Below are 15,465 nucleotides of genomic sequence, written 5' to 3'. Positions count from 1 at the left end.
CACTGACTGCGGAATTCACTGAAGAGCTTGTTAAAAAGGTGCATGCTGGATTTTTTATTTATTAGGTCTCATGCGGATCCTAGGAATCTAACTGCGTGAGCACCCCAATCCCCAAATGATTCACACATAAACATGAGTGGAGTTTCTCTCTTTGAGAATATACTGGCTTCAATGTCATTTAACTGCCAGCCTTAACTTCTATTATCTTCCCTATTCTTCCAGGCAGAGACAGCTCCGTTTAAACAGGGCAAATTTGGGATCCTTTGGATCCCTGCTTGGTTGGGTGATTCAGAACTCATCTGTGTATTTGGGTTGTTCAATTACATAGTTTCAGGTTGATACTTCATAATGACAAATGTCTACCTCATTAGCTTCCAGTTTATGGTTGCTTTTCATTTAGCTAATGCCTTAGTGGGTTATTTCCTCTTGGTTCCCTGCTGAGTATCAGTGTAATGTACCTGATAGGTGCCCAGTTATTTTTGATTGACTACTATAAGGCATTAATTAGAACACCAGCAACTAGGCCTACCAGATCAAATGTCTGTGACTGAACTGAACAATCATTTACTGTAACAACCTAGGCATTTTAGTTAAGCCAATAACTGGACTGATTTTTAGCTCTCAGAAAAGTTATTTGATGACACTGACCAATGAACTCATCCCCAAAGAATTAGTATAACTTCTGACCTTGCCTGCTCTTAAACACAAAGAATAAACATATTACTAGGAGTATATAGCTCACTATGCACACCTACACAGAACAAAAATAGTATAATGAAGGTGGTATAGATGATGTCACACCACTTTAGACACTGGAAGCATTAGCTGTAGAAAATGCCAATAGACTGGTGTGTTCAAGAACTATACATTTTCTTATGTTTAAGGAAAACCACAATTTAAAATGTAAATTGTTATTTTGCTTCAGTGAGAAATGAATTAAAATGCAAGTTGTCCCTCAGAAAAAGGTATTAGACGTGTGTGTGTGTGTGTGGTTTTTTTGAGATGGCATCTTGCGCTGTCACCAAGGCTGGCGCAGTGGTGCGATCTTGGCCCACTGCAACCTTTGCCTCCTGGACTCGAATGATTCTCCTGCCTCAGCCTCCCGAGTAGCTGGAATTACAAGTGCCTGCCACCATGCCCAGCTAATTTTTGTATTTTTAGTAGAGACAGGGTTTTACCATGTTGGTCAGGCTGGTCTCGAACTCCTAACCTCAGGTGATCCACCCACCTTGGCCTGTCAAAGTGCTGGGATTACAGGCGTGAGCCACTGTGCCTGGACTAGACCTGTGTTTTATATTTTCTTGGTATAATCTGTAAACAACAGAGTCTTGGATATGGGGCATGGTTTAAGAGATTATTCATTTCTTTCTTAACTTTGACCGTAAGTAGGCTGTTTCTTAAACCATTCCAAGGATCCTTAGACAGAAGAAATTTGTGACCTTCAAAGTAACCTTCTCCAGAAAATAAACTGATAATTTATTGCACAACTTGTTTTTTTTTTTTTTTTTTGCCACCATTCCCATACTATTCTTGTTAATGCAACCAGGTTTGCAGTTCAGAATATTCAAATGTGCTATTGGGTTTCTGGGCACGGTGATGGGTCTTGAATTCACCCTGGCAGAGGTGAAGTAACATTAAATTTGTCACTGCCTAGCCTAAGTCAGCACGATGCCACTGTATAATATCCTTAGAAATACTAAGTTAAGAAGTTCATGGGGGAAGAAGGTGAAAAGAACATCAACTCCTGACATCAAATCTGGTGCCAGATGTGATGATCTTAGTCAGAGGCTTTGTAGCCTGCAAGTCAGCCTAATGTTGTTGAATCCAGCTTCCAGCTGAAGGCAGCGTCAGCTACACACTAACAGACATGCTATCAGCATCATGTCACAAACTAGAGACAGAGCAGGGGGCAATTCATAAGAAAACCTAAAGCTATAAATAGATTCTGTTATTTTCTACTCTTCCACTCCACCTTTACTTTAATGTCTAAAGGATCCATGAATATGTTATAATAGAGAGAGAAAATTTAACCTTTAGTAGCAAGTCCTAAAAATCATACTTTAAAGAACTGGAAAATTCCATCTTCCATTTGTTGAGGAACTGGAATTTTAAAACTTTAGTTTTGCTAGAAACAAATATAGTGGCCACTCTTCAAATAACATTTTTTTTTTCTCCAGAGTACACGCTTCAGAAATAGCTTAAGCTAGAATTAATGGACTGGAATAGAAATGGCAAGTTCTAATCTTTATTTTTGCCTCCTCTTATGTGGGTTAAGTTTACAGTCTTTAGAAATCAATCAACTTTGATATGCTTCAATTAATACAGTATAAAACTGTCTAAAATACTTTTATATTACCTAGAGGAATTAAGAAGTAAAATATTCAACATATGTTTACAGTTTGGGTGAAATATATAATAACTTTATTATCTTACATGCTAATCTTTATTTTAGAAAAGAGAATCTCCAAACTACATAAAAAGTGGGATTCCAGAAGGAAGATTCTAGGAAAGCATTCATGACAAAATATTATGTTAGAAGATATAAAAATAATTTCAGCTGTACTTATTGCAGAAATTAACTTGTCATGTCATTAGTGGTAAGAAATTAAGATGACCAATGCTCTCAAAGTTACCAACAATTAGAGTTCATGAATAAGGAGTATGGAAAGAAAAAAATTACTTAGGTTGGATTTTGGTAAAGAAAGGAAAATAAATTCAGGCCATTTATACTTGGAAAGTGATCAGATGTGCGCACTTTAAAAGAATGGTGTTGGAAGGAGCATCCACTATGGGATAGAAACAGTCTCTGAAAATTCTTGCTGAGTGGCCAGATTGCAGGCAGCTCCAGCTCCTGATACTGAGCAGCTTCTGTAGCTTGTCACATAGGCAACACAGCAGGTCAAGGTGCCCATATTTTGCCACTTGCTGGGTGCCTCCATGACCCTGGGCTCCTCTTCCATGCTGTAATCCAATGTGTGCAGCACCTGTCTTGGCCACCTGCATCACCAATGTGGACTTGCAGGGTTAAGGAACTGATGTAAGCATGCTGACTTTTGGCTAATGCTTTTTCTGTGAGTAATTAACTTTTGGGGAAGGAGACGGGGAGAGTGATTAGATGTCTCACTAGCCTACCAGTTGCTCAGGATTAAAATCCCAGTTATCTTTGACTTTTCTCTTGCTATTGTCCCGAATATCCAATTTGTTTCAACAGCCCATTGTTTCCTCCCCTGAATGTTTTCTGCACCTGCTTTTTCCTCTTTATTTCCACCACCACAAGACTAACTGAGCCCCTCATGCTCTCCATCTCCTTTGGTCTATTGAAACAGACTCCTAACTAGCCTACCTTTGCTCAAGGTTTCCATTTTACTCTATATCTCAGATGTGCTTATGTTACTTCTCCTGTTGATCATACCAAAGGCTCCTCATTACTGACAAGATAAGTCCAAACTTTTGATCCGTATTCAAAGTCATCCATGTGGGCCCTCAAAGTTATTTAATCACATTCTATTCTTTAATTGAGTACCAAATGCCTGCTATATCCCAAGTGTGATACTAGATGCTCTGAATGCTTCTCAGGGGAAGAGGATGCTTTTCTTCCCCTCTAAAAGCTCATACTCTCTTCTTCTTGGAATGACTGTTGTGTTGGTTACAGGTTGCTGAATGCTTTAAATGTATGATCCCCCTTATAGACAAGATATCATGTTCACTTTACTCCAGTCCACATGGAATACCATCTTTCCTTCATGACTTTTCTCCATTGTTCATACAGTCCCACTCATGGAATGCTTTCTTCACCCCCTTTATGGAACTCATATTTATCACTCACCCAAAAACATCAGGCAACAAATCAGACAAATTGCATACTCTCAGAGAAGAAATAAATAGAAAGTATATCTGGTGATATTGTAATATTTAAGAAAAATAAAATAGGTAAAGGAAGTGTCAAACTGGCCAACTCTTGCCCCTTCTTTACATATGAAATTTCTGTAACGATTTTGTAATCCCCACCACTATATGCTAAGCTTTGTTTTGCAAAGGAGTCAGGTATTAATGGGTGGGGGACATGAGGAGTGGTGTGACTAATCCCATTTAAAATGCATCGTTGAGGACAACAACAATACGGAGGAGGACAGCTAATATTTATTGAGCACTGATAACACAAGTATCATCTGTTCAAAACTCCACAATAATTCAATGTGATACTATTACTATTCCTATCTTATTGATACTTGAAGTATGAAAGGCACTAAGTTGTCAGCATTTACAATGATGACAAGTGACAGAGCTGAGTGAAGGAAGGCAGTGCAGACCTAAGCCTAATCTAATTGCCATTCTATGAAATGACTGGTGATATTGTGTAGTGTACCCCTGGCAAAAGATGGAAAAAGTGAAGGCAGGGTGGACATCCAACAAGTCTGCATGACAATAGCCCCCCTGTCTCCAGTCTCCTCTCTTATAATGCCATCCCCCAAAACCACAAGAGTGACCTATCTAACATGAAAGCCCAACTGTGTGGCATTGTCCTGATTCAATGGCTCCCACTGCTGGAGAGAGAAACCACTGCTCTCTGCTGAAATGTATGAGGTGGTGTTTACCTTGATGATCAGTTTAAGAAAACCACTGGCGCCTGTAGTCCCAGCTACTCGGGAGGCTGAGGCAGGAGAATGGCGTGAACCCAGGAGGCAGAGCATGCAGTGAGCAGAGATGGCGCCACTGCCCTCCAACCTGGGTGACAGAGCAAGACTCTGCCTCAACAAAAAAAAAAAAAAAAAAAAAAAAGAGAAAACCACTACACCTAATCTAAGTACCTGGTACAAAAGGAGAAGTTTTTCTTGTGTGTGTGGTTTGTATTGTTAGCCATTACTGAGTCTTTATTGGATATCACTGATAGACTGCCTGCAAGGAAATCTAGTTTTTACACAGAAATTCTTCCTTGTGGATATTATAGCAAAGTCACTTTAGCACAGGGATGCAAAAGGGAGAACAGTTAAATACGAGGGCTTTGGAGCCAGAGGATGGACTCAAGGCATCATTACTCTTTAAGCTTCATCAACCTCATCTGCAATTAGAGAATAACACCTCCCTCCTAGAGTTGCTCCAAGGATTGAATGAAATAATATATGTAGAGGGCTTAAAATAGTACCTACCTAGAAATTCCTAAGCAAGTGATATTTATGTATACATCTCTAAGGTTTTTATTGTTCTGAACTTTAATTATATTTAGTTATCATGGCTTAACCCAAGTAGGAATACATGGATGTGTTTAACAAAACAAAACAAGCAATATGGGAGAATTTTTTTAAATGAGTCCCCCCCCAGAAAAAAACTATTGCAAAGATATCTTGTTTGCCGTTCTAGAATTTTTCTGTGTATATAAAAGCATACATGTGCTTTCCAAAAAAAAAAAAAAAAAAAAGAAAGAAAGAGACAGAGAACATCTATGATACAGTTCTGCACCTTACTTTTTTTCCCCCCATGGGGATTGTTCCATAATGGGACATATAGATCTACTAAATTATCTTCCACGGCTATGCGTATTTCAATATGTAAAGGTAGTATAAATTATTTAGCAAGTTCTCTATTGATGGACACATATGTTGTTTCGACATTTTCTATGAGAAAATAACATTTCAGTGAATACGTTTTTAAGATTACTACTGTAGAATTTATTTCTAGAGGTGGAATTGCTAGGTCAAATGCTATCAGCATTCAAAATTTTTATACTTCTTGTTCAACTGCCCTCAGAAGAAGCTGAAAGAATTTATACTCCTACCCCATTGCCATACAGAGAAGTTGTACAAACATTTTAGAAACCATTCCATTTTTTTAAAGTCAGTTTTCTCACTGTCCCAGGAAATCCCAAGCTATGTTCCTGTCTCCTTGCCTGTAACCTTGTACTCCTAGCCTAGAATTCCCCTTCTCAATTGAATCTATCTACATTAGCAGGGCTCATTCAGTTGCAAGTGACAAAACTCAAATGAAACTAGCTTGAGGAAATTTAAAAGGTGGGTGTGGGGGGATAATTCTTGAGAGGATCCTGGGTAGTTGACAGAATTGACAGATGAGCTGCAGGTTCTAGGACAGTCCTAGAGACTTTGGAGACTGGAGCCTGCACACACTCCTCTACTCATCCATTCTAAACCCTGCTGTGTCCGCATGACTTAATTCTCTTCTATGGTGGATTGGTGCACCCTATGACTGTCAAAACTGTAAAACTTTACATAAATGGTAGCAATCAATAAATGCAAACTTCAAAAGACATTTTGCACTGGTGACTTATGGCTACTCCTACTTTCAGTGTCCTCTCATCTGTCCTTAGATAGAATTCATTGGAGAAACTTAGAAAGCACTGGTCGAATGTCCAGAAAAATCATTCCCTTCAAATTTCAAGGAGCCAGAATTCCAATGTTACTCTTTACAATAATGTCTTTTAAATAAATATCGTCCAGCAACAATTCCACGATTGGCCGGGCGTGGTGGCTCACGCCTGTAATCTCAGCACTTTGGGAGACTAAGGGGGGTGGATCACCGGAGGTCAGGAATTGGAGACCAGCCTGGCCAACATGGCAAAACCCTGTCTCTACTAAAAATACAAAAAATTAGCTGGGCATGGTGGTGCACACCTGTAATCCCACCTACTCAGGAGGCTGAGGCGCTAGAATCGCTTGGACCCAGGAGGCGGAAGTTGAAGTGAGCCAAGATCGTGCTACTGCACTCCAGCCTGGGTGACAGAGCGAGACTCCCTCTCAAAAAAACAAAAAAATAAAAACAATTTTGGGATCATCTCTTTCCCCACCTGCATGACTAAAGTGCTTTGGTAGTTCCCCTTCCTTGCGCTCTCCGTGGTCCTGAACCATCTTGAGCTCTGTTGTAGAGTACCTAGAAATGTAATAGGAGGGGAAAAAGGGAATAGAAAAAATGAGGCTATTCGGGGAGAAAAGAAATGGCTTTTGTTTTGGCAATTTTTAAATAGTCTCAGTTATCAACAAATAAACCACAACCAACCACGGACAGAATGAAAGAGAGTAAGCAATTTTGTGGGAAACATTGTTAATCTGAGCAAATATCCACATGCACGAGCAAGGTCACCTGGGGGAGTGGGGCAAGTCACCATGTGGCAAAGGTGGGATGAGTCCTCTGCCATTCTCAGTTGACCTATAATAAATTGTACATGGATTAGCTTTACTTTTGCTTTTATATCAAGATGGAAAAATTGCAAAATGAAAACAACAGTAACATTAGTTTTACAACCCCCAGGGATGTGTTTAAGCATACAGCTGGCCCTTGAACAACAGGGGTTTGAACTGGATGGATCCATTTATCCACGTTTTTCTTATGCCTCTGCCTCCACTGAGACAGCAAGACCAAGCCCTCTTCTTCTTCCCCCTCCTTAGCCTACTCAATCTGGAAATGATGAGGATGAAGATCTTTAGGATGCTCCACTTTCACTTAATGAGTAGTAAATATATTTTCTTTTCCTTATGATTATCTTAACATTCACTTTTTTTTTTTTTTGAGACGGAGTCTTGCTCTTTTGCTCAGGCTGGAGTGAAGTGGTGTGATCTCGGCTCACTGAAACTTCCGCCACCCTGGGTTCAAGCGATTCTCCTGCCTCAGCCTCACAAGTAGCTGAGATTATAGGTGCCTGCCACCACACCCAGCTAATTTTTATATTTTTAGTAGAGACGGGATTTTGTCATGTTGGCCAGGCTGATCTCGAATTCCCGATCTTAGGTGTTCCACCCACCTCAGCCTTCCAAAATGCTAGGATTACAGGCATGAGCCACCGCGCCCCGTCAATACTCACTTTTCTCTAGACTATTTTATTTTAAAAATACGGTATATAATGCAGATACAAAATATGTGATAATCTACTGCATTATCAGTAAAGTTTCTGGTCAATGGTAGGCTATTAGAAGTTAAGTTTTTGGAGAGTCTAAAGTTATACGCAGATTTTCAACTTTGTGGAGTTGCCACTCCTAATGCCTGCATTGTTCAAGCATCAACTATATTTTGTAGTTCTACAGAGATTCCAAGAGTTATGTTATGGTTTTTACACTTTAGTAAATTGTGTGTCCCACCAATGACATGGTAATTTTATGTTACATTATAATTATATTGTTGGGTATTGATGTATTTTACATAAGATTTTATTTCACATTTTCCAACTTAAAACTAGGTGTTGGTATTGATATTTGTCTTTTGCACTAAATTACCTTACATTAGTCTTTTAAAATAGTTTTTAAAAAGGTGAAAGCTATTTGTTATTTTGTAAAGTTTTAAATCAGTAAAGACTAATAAATCTAGAAGTAGATTCCTAGATATAAACTTTTGTCTAAAATATTTTAAAATATTTGGTTTAAAAATTAGGACATATCTTTGTAATTTTTCCAATTAATATGAGTGTCTCTCTCCCTCTCTTTCTCAAAATCTTAAGAATGTTTAGAAGTCTAATCTTAGAGACAAGAAGACTAAATTGCATAGTGAGACTAAACATAGCATCCACTGTACTTTAGTATCTCTGTCCTCATAGGAATTTTTCAAGTTAAAGTTATTTAGGAAATATAAAATATGTTGCCATAATTATCCCTACAAACTCTACTAACCTACTGTACACATCTGAGTATGTTGAACTTTTGTGATTCCACTAAAGAATTCAGTCAGATCATAAACATTGTGGGCATCTGCAATCAATGTTAATATCTTATACCTAACACAAACATGATGCTAGATCTTATGTTAATTCCAAGTCTTCTTCTGACTTGACCATCAGCAGCAATTGACTCAGTTGTTCACTCTCTTTTTCCTGATATGGTGTCTTCCTGCCTAAAAGAGAGCAACTTTACTGGTTGTTCTTCTGTCTCCCTTGCTGGCATCTTTGTCCTCTTCTTTTCTCTATCTACTTTCTCTTTCTTGATGATTTTATCCAGTATCATGGGCTTTAAATCCTACTCATAGGCTGACAACCTTTACATTTATACCTAAGCCCAGACTCATCTTTTCAACTCTGATTTATATATACAAATGCCTACTTGATATCTCCACTCGGAGGATCAATAAGCACCTGAAACTCAGCATGTCTAGAACCAAACTCCTGATCTTCCCCCATCTTCCCCATTCCTGTTCAGCCACAGTATTTCAATCTGTGGTAGTTTAAAACAATGACTACAAGTTTTTTTTTTTTTTTTTTTTTGACACTACTTCCATCAAGAACTGTGGTCTAGGTTCCCTGCCCTTTTATCTGGGTGGGCTCATGTCTACTTTGATCAATAGGATACATACAGTAGAAATGAAGCTCTGACTTCTGAGGTAAGGTCATAAAAGGCTACACAATTTCTGTCTGATTCTCTTGGAACACCTCCTCTCTAGAAGCTCCCTCTTGGCATGTTAACTCTCGAGATGGTCTCTCTTCAGACACTCACCTTTGAAATCCAGCCTCCATGCTGTGAAAAGTCCAAGTCACATGGAGAGACCAGATATAAGTACTCTAGTTGATGTAGCCTTCAGTCATTCTAACGCAGGTGCCAGACACATGAGTGAACAATGTTTCAAATGATTCCAGGCTCCAGCCTTTCAAGTCAAATAGTCCCACAACCATTTGAGCCATCCTAGCCGGGAAACAGACAAGCCATCAACACCGTGCCCTGTCTGAATTCCTGGCCCATAGAATCCTAGAGCATAATAAAAGAGTTGATGTTTCATAATTACTCCTTTAGAGTAGTTTCTTAACCCAGCCATAGAAAACTGATACACCGTCTCAGTTGATGGTGATTTTATCTTTTCAGTTGTACAAGTAAAAAAAACCTTGGAGTCATCCTACATTCTTTTTCTTCCATGTCACATCCATACCACCTGCAAATTCTGCTGATACTGCCCTCAGAATATATTCAGAACTTTACTACTTCTCACCATCTTTATGAATGACCATCATCTCTTGATCATATTTCTGCAGTAGCCTTTTATGAGGTCTGCTTCTGCCATTACCCCTGTCCTCCCCCCAACAGTCTATTCCAACAGAGCTTCCAGAGTGTCTTTTTTTGTTGTTGTTGTTGAGACAGAGTCTCGCTCTGTTACCCAGGCTAGAGTGCAGTGGCGCGACGTCGGCTCACTGCAATTTCTACCTGCCTGGTTCATGTGATTCTACTGACTCAGCCCCCTGGAGTAGCTGGGACTACAGGTGCCTGCCACCATGCCCGCCTCGGCCTCCCAAAGTGCTGGGATTACAGGCCCGAGTCACAGCGCCCAGCCCAGAGTTCTTTAAAATATGTCAGAGTACGTCACTGCTGTATTATATACCATCCAGTGGTTTCCCCTCCCAGAGCGAAAACCAAAGTCCTTACAAAGGCCTACATGATCCCTTATGATTGTGTCCACTGTTATTTCACTAAGCGTGCTTCTTCCTATTCTCCCCTTCCTCACTCTGCTCCCACTGCACTTACCTCCTCACTCTCCTAGAATGTGCCAAATGCCCTCCAGTCAGGGGCTCTTTGCATTGGCCATTTCCTCTGCATGGAACATGTCTTCATCATAGTAAATATTTCTTGAATGAAGAGGAATTAGCCCTTAAAATTTTAATTTCCCAGGAATCAAAGACATTTATGTTTGGTAAATTAAGAAATACAAAATAGCAACATTTTATCTAGTTTTTATGAAACTAATGTTATTAATAAAACTAATAATTTAAATTCCTGGTAAGCAGTTTTTAAAATTTTTCTTCTTTATAAAAGAAAACCACTATTTTCTCCTTTAACCCCAATCCAAAACTGATGCAAAAATAAAATACAAATTTACAAGAATATATTTTAAATACATTTATAATCTCTAACTTCTTTTCCTCCAATACTTTACATAGCAAACAACATTAGCTCAATTATCACAATGAAATAATATTGGGAAGTGATGATAAATGTCTATTTTTTAAAATAGTAACGGAATCACATTCAGTGTTCTTAATTTGCCTTTTGCCTGTCTTCAGATTTCCACTGTACGAAAACTGTAAGTGCATCAGATTTCATTGCTTAGTAGGGACAGACTGGTGCCCAACCACTTAAGAAAAAAAGCAGTGAAAAAATCATTCTGGTTAGTACCAAAAATAATATTAGGTAAACTCGAATCCGTTGGAAGCATTGTGAATTTCCTCCTTAGGAGTTCTATTGGTGGTGCATCCAAGGATCTAGAGATGATCATTGTTCTGTTCTGTTTTTGAATTCAGAAATATTCATATAGAAAGTTGGTGTTTTCAGACTGTAGGTCATGACACCTTAGTGTGCTAGGAAATTAATTTAGTGGGTCTTAGAAAGCATTAAAAGAAAAAGAGAAAGTGTGAGATTGAGAGAAAGAGAGATAAGAAAGAGTAAAAAGATCTGAGTGCATTGCAGGTAGTAAGGGTAAGTTGTATTTAGTTATAAGTGAGTCTGAGTGTGTGTGTGCACACTGATGTTCAATGTGTTTATAAATGTATTTTTACTGCAGGTCATGGTCAAAAGTTTTAAAGTCACTGCAGTAAAATATTTCAGAAAAACTATTGACCAAACTTGTGACAGTTGCTGGAGGTTAATATTGCATGTATTTCCTAATGTCTTCATTTGTAATCTAGGATTTTAGAGATAGGCCGATCAGTGGCTTTCAAATCTTAGCATACATAAAACTCATGGAGGTGGGAATGGGAAATGGGGGAACTACACATTGACCTACAGAGGATCTGATTTAGAAGGATCAGAAGTGGGACACAGGAAGCTTTGATTTGAACAATTCCACAGGTGATTCTGATATGGGTAACCCTCTGCCCACTTGTAGAGTCACACCAGACAACACCACAAGTAGTGATGCAATTACAAATTTCTTAAGTTCAAATTAACTTGTATCTTCCCAATCCACAGAAAACTAATGTCCTTAAACTTCTAGTCAGTTTTTTTTTCTTTCTTAAAATAAAGAACCTTGGAGTGATGAGACCCAGTAAAAAGAAGAAGAAGAAAGAGAGAGAGAGAGATGTTCCTTAACCTTGCAGTTGAGGAGAGGATGTGGGAAGAATGAAGGGGCCATCGTGACCCAGCAATTCTTTGTTAGCGAAATCAACTAGTTCTACCACCAGACCCTGCCAAGTGAATAGAGAGCACGGAATATCCATCATTACTGAGAAAAAGTTATGATGATTTGCCTTGCAACTGAGGAGGGGATGTGAGAAGAATGAGAGGGACATGGTGACCTAGCAATTCTTCGTTAATATGACCAACAGTAAAACCAACTAGCTCTACCTCTAGATCCTGCCCACTGAATAGAGGGCATGGGACATTCATCATTACTGAAATTCACATTAAAAAATAAACAAATGCAGTTGAGGGATTACTGTGAAGACATTTTTGGGCTATCAAATTTTGGACTTTAAATATAAATTTAAATTTAGAAAGTTTAGAGTGCACTGCACCAAAAAGACAAATTTAAGATAAAGAAGGGGGCAAAACCAGCAAAAGGTGTTGTAAAGTCTGCAAATCTTTCTAAGCATATGCTTATCTAGATATAACACTTGGCTCTTCAAATATAAGAGACAGTGGTTGGGTGTGGTGGCTCACGCCTGTAATCCCAGGACTTTGGGAGGCCAAGGCGGGTGGATTACCTGAGGTCAGGGGTTCAAGACTAGCCTGGCCAACATGGTGAAACTCCGTATCTACTAAAAATACAAAAATTACCTGGGTGTGGTAGGGCATGCCTGTAATCCCAGCTACTCAGGAGACTGAGGCAGAAGAATTGCTTCAATCTGGGAGGTGGAGATTGCAGTGAGCCGAGACGGCGCCACTGCACTCCAGCCTGGGTGAGAATAAGACTCTGCCTCAAAAAAAAAAAAAAAAAAAAAAAAAAAAGAAACACCTGGGGGTTCTTTCTCTGGATTAAATGACCAAAAACATTAGTGGCATTGTCTAAGATAACAAATTGACTGGCAGACCCGTGATTCTTATCAAACAAGAAAATGAGAATATAATAGTTAAGGAAATCAAGAAAATTAAAAAAGAAAAAGCTAGTTGTCTTTTTATTTATTTTTAGAGACAAAGTCTCACTCTGTCACCCAGGCTATAGTGCAGTGGCATGATCATAACTCACTGCAAACTTGAACTCCTCGGCTCAAGGATCTTTCTGCTTCTGCCTCCCAAATTGCAGAGATTACAAGCATAAGCTACTATGCCTGGACCAGGACCAAGTTTTTTAGATGAATATCAGTTATGGATTCTCCTCACCACCCCCCAAATCACCAATCAATCAGTAGAATTTCTGAAGTGAAAGAATTAAACAGTGGCATGGAGTTTTCACCTCCCTCCTTTCTTCCAACCTCATCCATCTGTTTATTTCATGCTTTAGTTGCTCCTCAAACAGCAAATGTTTTGAAATCATCTGTTGAGGGCATTACTGTCTTTCCAAAATCCCATGTTAGTTCTTGGTGCATTTATTTTCCCTCAGTTCTCTAGAAGAGATGAGGGATGAAATCAAGATGAGAGCAGAACTGGATTCTCACTAGCTGATTGCCAGTAATTGATTTTCTTCAAAGGAAAATCAATTCATATTGGGAGACTCATGCAGGTTTGGGTCATTGCCTGCTCCACCCAGCTGTAGTAAACAGCCCACAGGTGAAGATCTTTGTTGACTGGTTAAGGCTGTGCATTTGCCAATTCTGGAAGAATATAATTACATTTTTTTCTTTGTGTTTAAGCCAATGATTCTTAAATTTTAATGTAAATAATAATCTCTTGTAATGCTGCTTAAACTGTGAATGCTGGGGGGGCCCATCCTTCCCTAAGAGATTTTGGTTTAGTAGGACTGGGATGAGGTAAGAAATCTCCATTTTTAATCACACCTTGGAAAACACTAACACAACTGTTTGATAATAACTCTTCATGCTTACCAGAAAGATTTGATGCCTGTGATTGAAAAGAGAGAAGCCCAAATACAATGAAGCCTCAGTTAAGTAGAATTTTTCTTGCTGTTGTTCTCTCTGTATATGTATGTAATACTAAAGTATAAGTGCCTTGCTTGCATGTCACAGCACCAAATTATTGTCTTTCAATTAATCATCAGTCATTAGAACTATGCTACTTACCCAGCAGAATCAGCATCACCTAGAGTATGTTAAAAACGCAATGCCTCAGACTGCCCTTGACCTTCTGCATTTAACCAGAACCTGCATTATAACAAGATCCTCGGGTTTGAGAAGCCCTGATCTAGCCGATTTACAAGCCAAGTGTGACTTTTCAGCTCACTTTTAATTGGCCTATTTTATATATTTTTAAATAAAACAGATGAAAGATTTTAATTACATGAGAAAACAAAGTTTTTAAGGGAAGAGGCACCTTTCAGATTCCCAAATTGCACTGTCTGTAACTGATAATGTTTATGTCAGAAGGCAGTTGGTTGTTATGTGATCTCATTTGCCCTGTGCCTATTTTTTCCACAAAAGAGATCATAGTGCTCTGCAATTGTGTTCATCTGCCATTTTCAATGTAAGTTTCCTGTGGGCAGCATGTCTTTGATATCTAAATCCTCAGTGTCCAGCCTAGTGCCTAACACAAGTAGGTGTTCCAAAAAACTTGAGTGGGAAAAAATAATTGCCATTTATCTGAGTTATAGCCCATTTCAAGTTCAAGCTTAAGGCTCCTCTCTTCTGTAAAAATTAAGTAGTTATTTCATCCATCATGAAAGTAAATACCACTTATTTGTTATTTGACATCTCTCTCTATCTCACACACACACACACATTTTAGTCATCAACTATTGTTATTTTGTACTCTCTTATTACCCCATCAAAGCTGTAAGAAGCTGTCTTTTTATCTATTTCATATTGCCTTGCAGAGTAAGCATTCAAATGCTTATTACTATTGAGCCATCTTAAAATAAAAACAGATCTTAAAGTGAGAAAATCCACATTCAATTGTCCTTCAAGCACTGTTCTAAATTGCCAAAATTAATTCTAAGAGACAGCAGTATTTAAATAGCTCCTCCAGTTATGACCCATACATCTTAAGGAAAACATATGTTTTGATACAAAAAGTGTTTTATAATTTTGAAATGTTTAGTTTTACATCCACCCAACTCAAGCACTTTACAGATATATGTAATAATCTATAAATTTTGCATTATTTTCCTGATAGTATCATACATAAACCAATAACTCAATTTTAAAGCTAGTTGTAGACCAATTGCCCCAAAGTGCATCCATAGCATGTAAACCCTTAACTCCTTGAATTAGGACTGTATTAGTGACATCAACGTAGCTGTTGCAATGTTGTGATGAAATCACTATTTTAGCCCTCTTTTAAAATGAACGTTAGCATATTACACAAATCGGCTCTAACTCTCCTATAGATGGCAGCATTGAGCAACAGATTTTGGTAATAGCTTGTTCTTCTGTTCCGTGAATTTTCAGTGGGGAGTAAATTTTTCATACAGTGTATTTCATTACAATACACCAAAAGACTAATT

Source organism: Gorilla gorilla, chromosome 11, assembly GCF_029281585.2.
Source record: "Gorilla gorilla gorilla isolate KB3781 chromosome 11, NHGRI_mGorGor1-v2.1_pri, whole genome shotgun sequence".
Taxonomy (NCBI): domain Eukaryota; kingdom Metazoa; phylum Chordata; class Mammalia; order Primates; family Hominidae; genus Gorilla; species Gorilla gorilla.
This window is presented reverse-complemented; position numbering follows the sequence as displayed.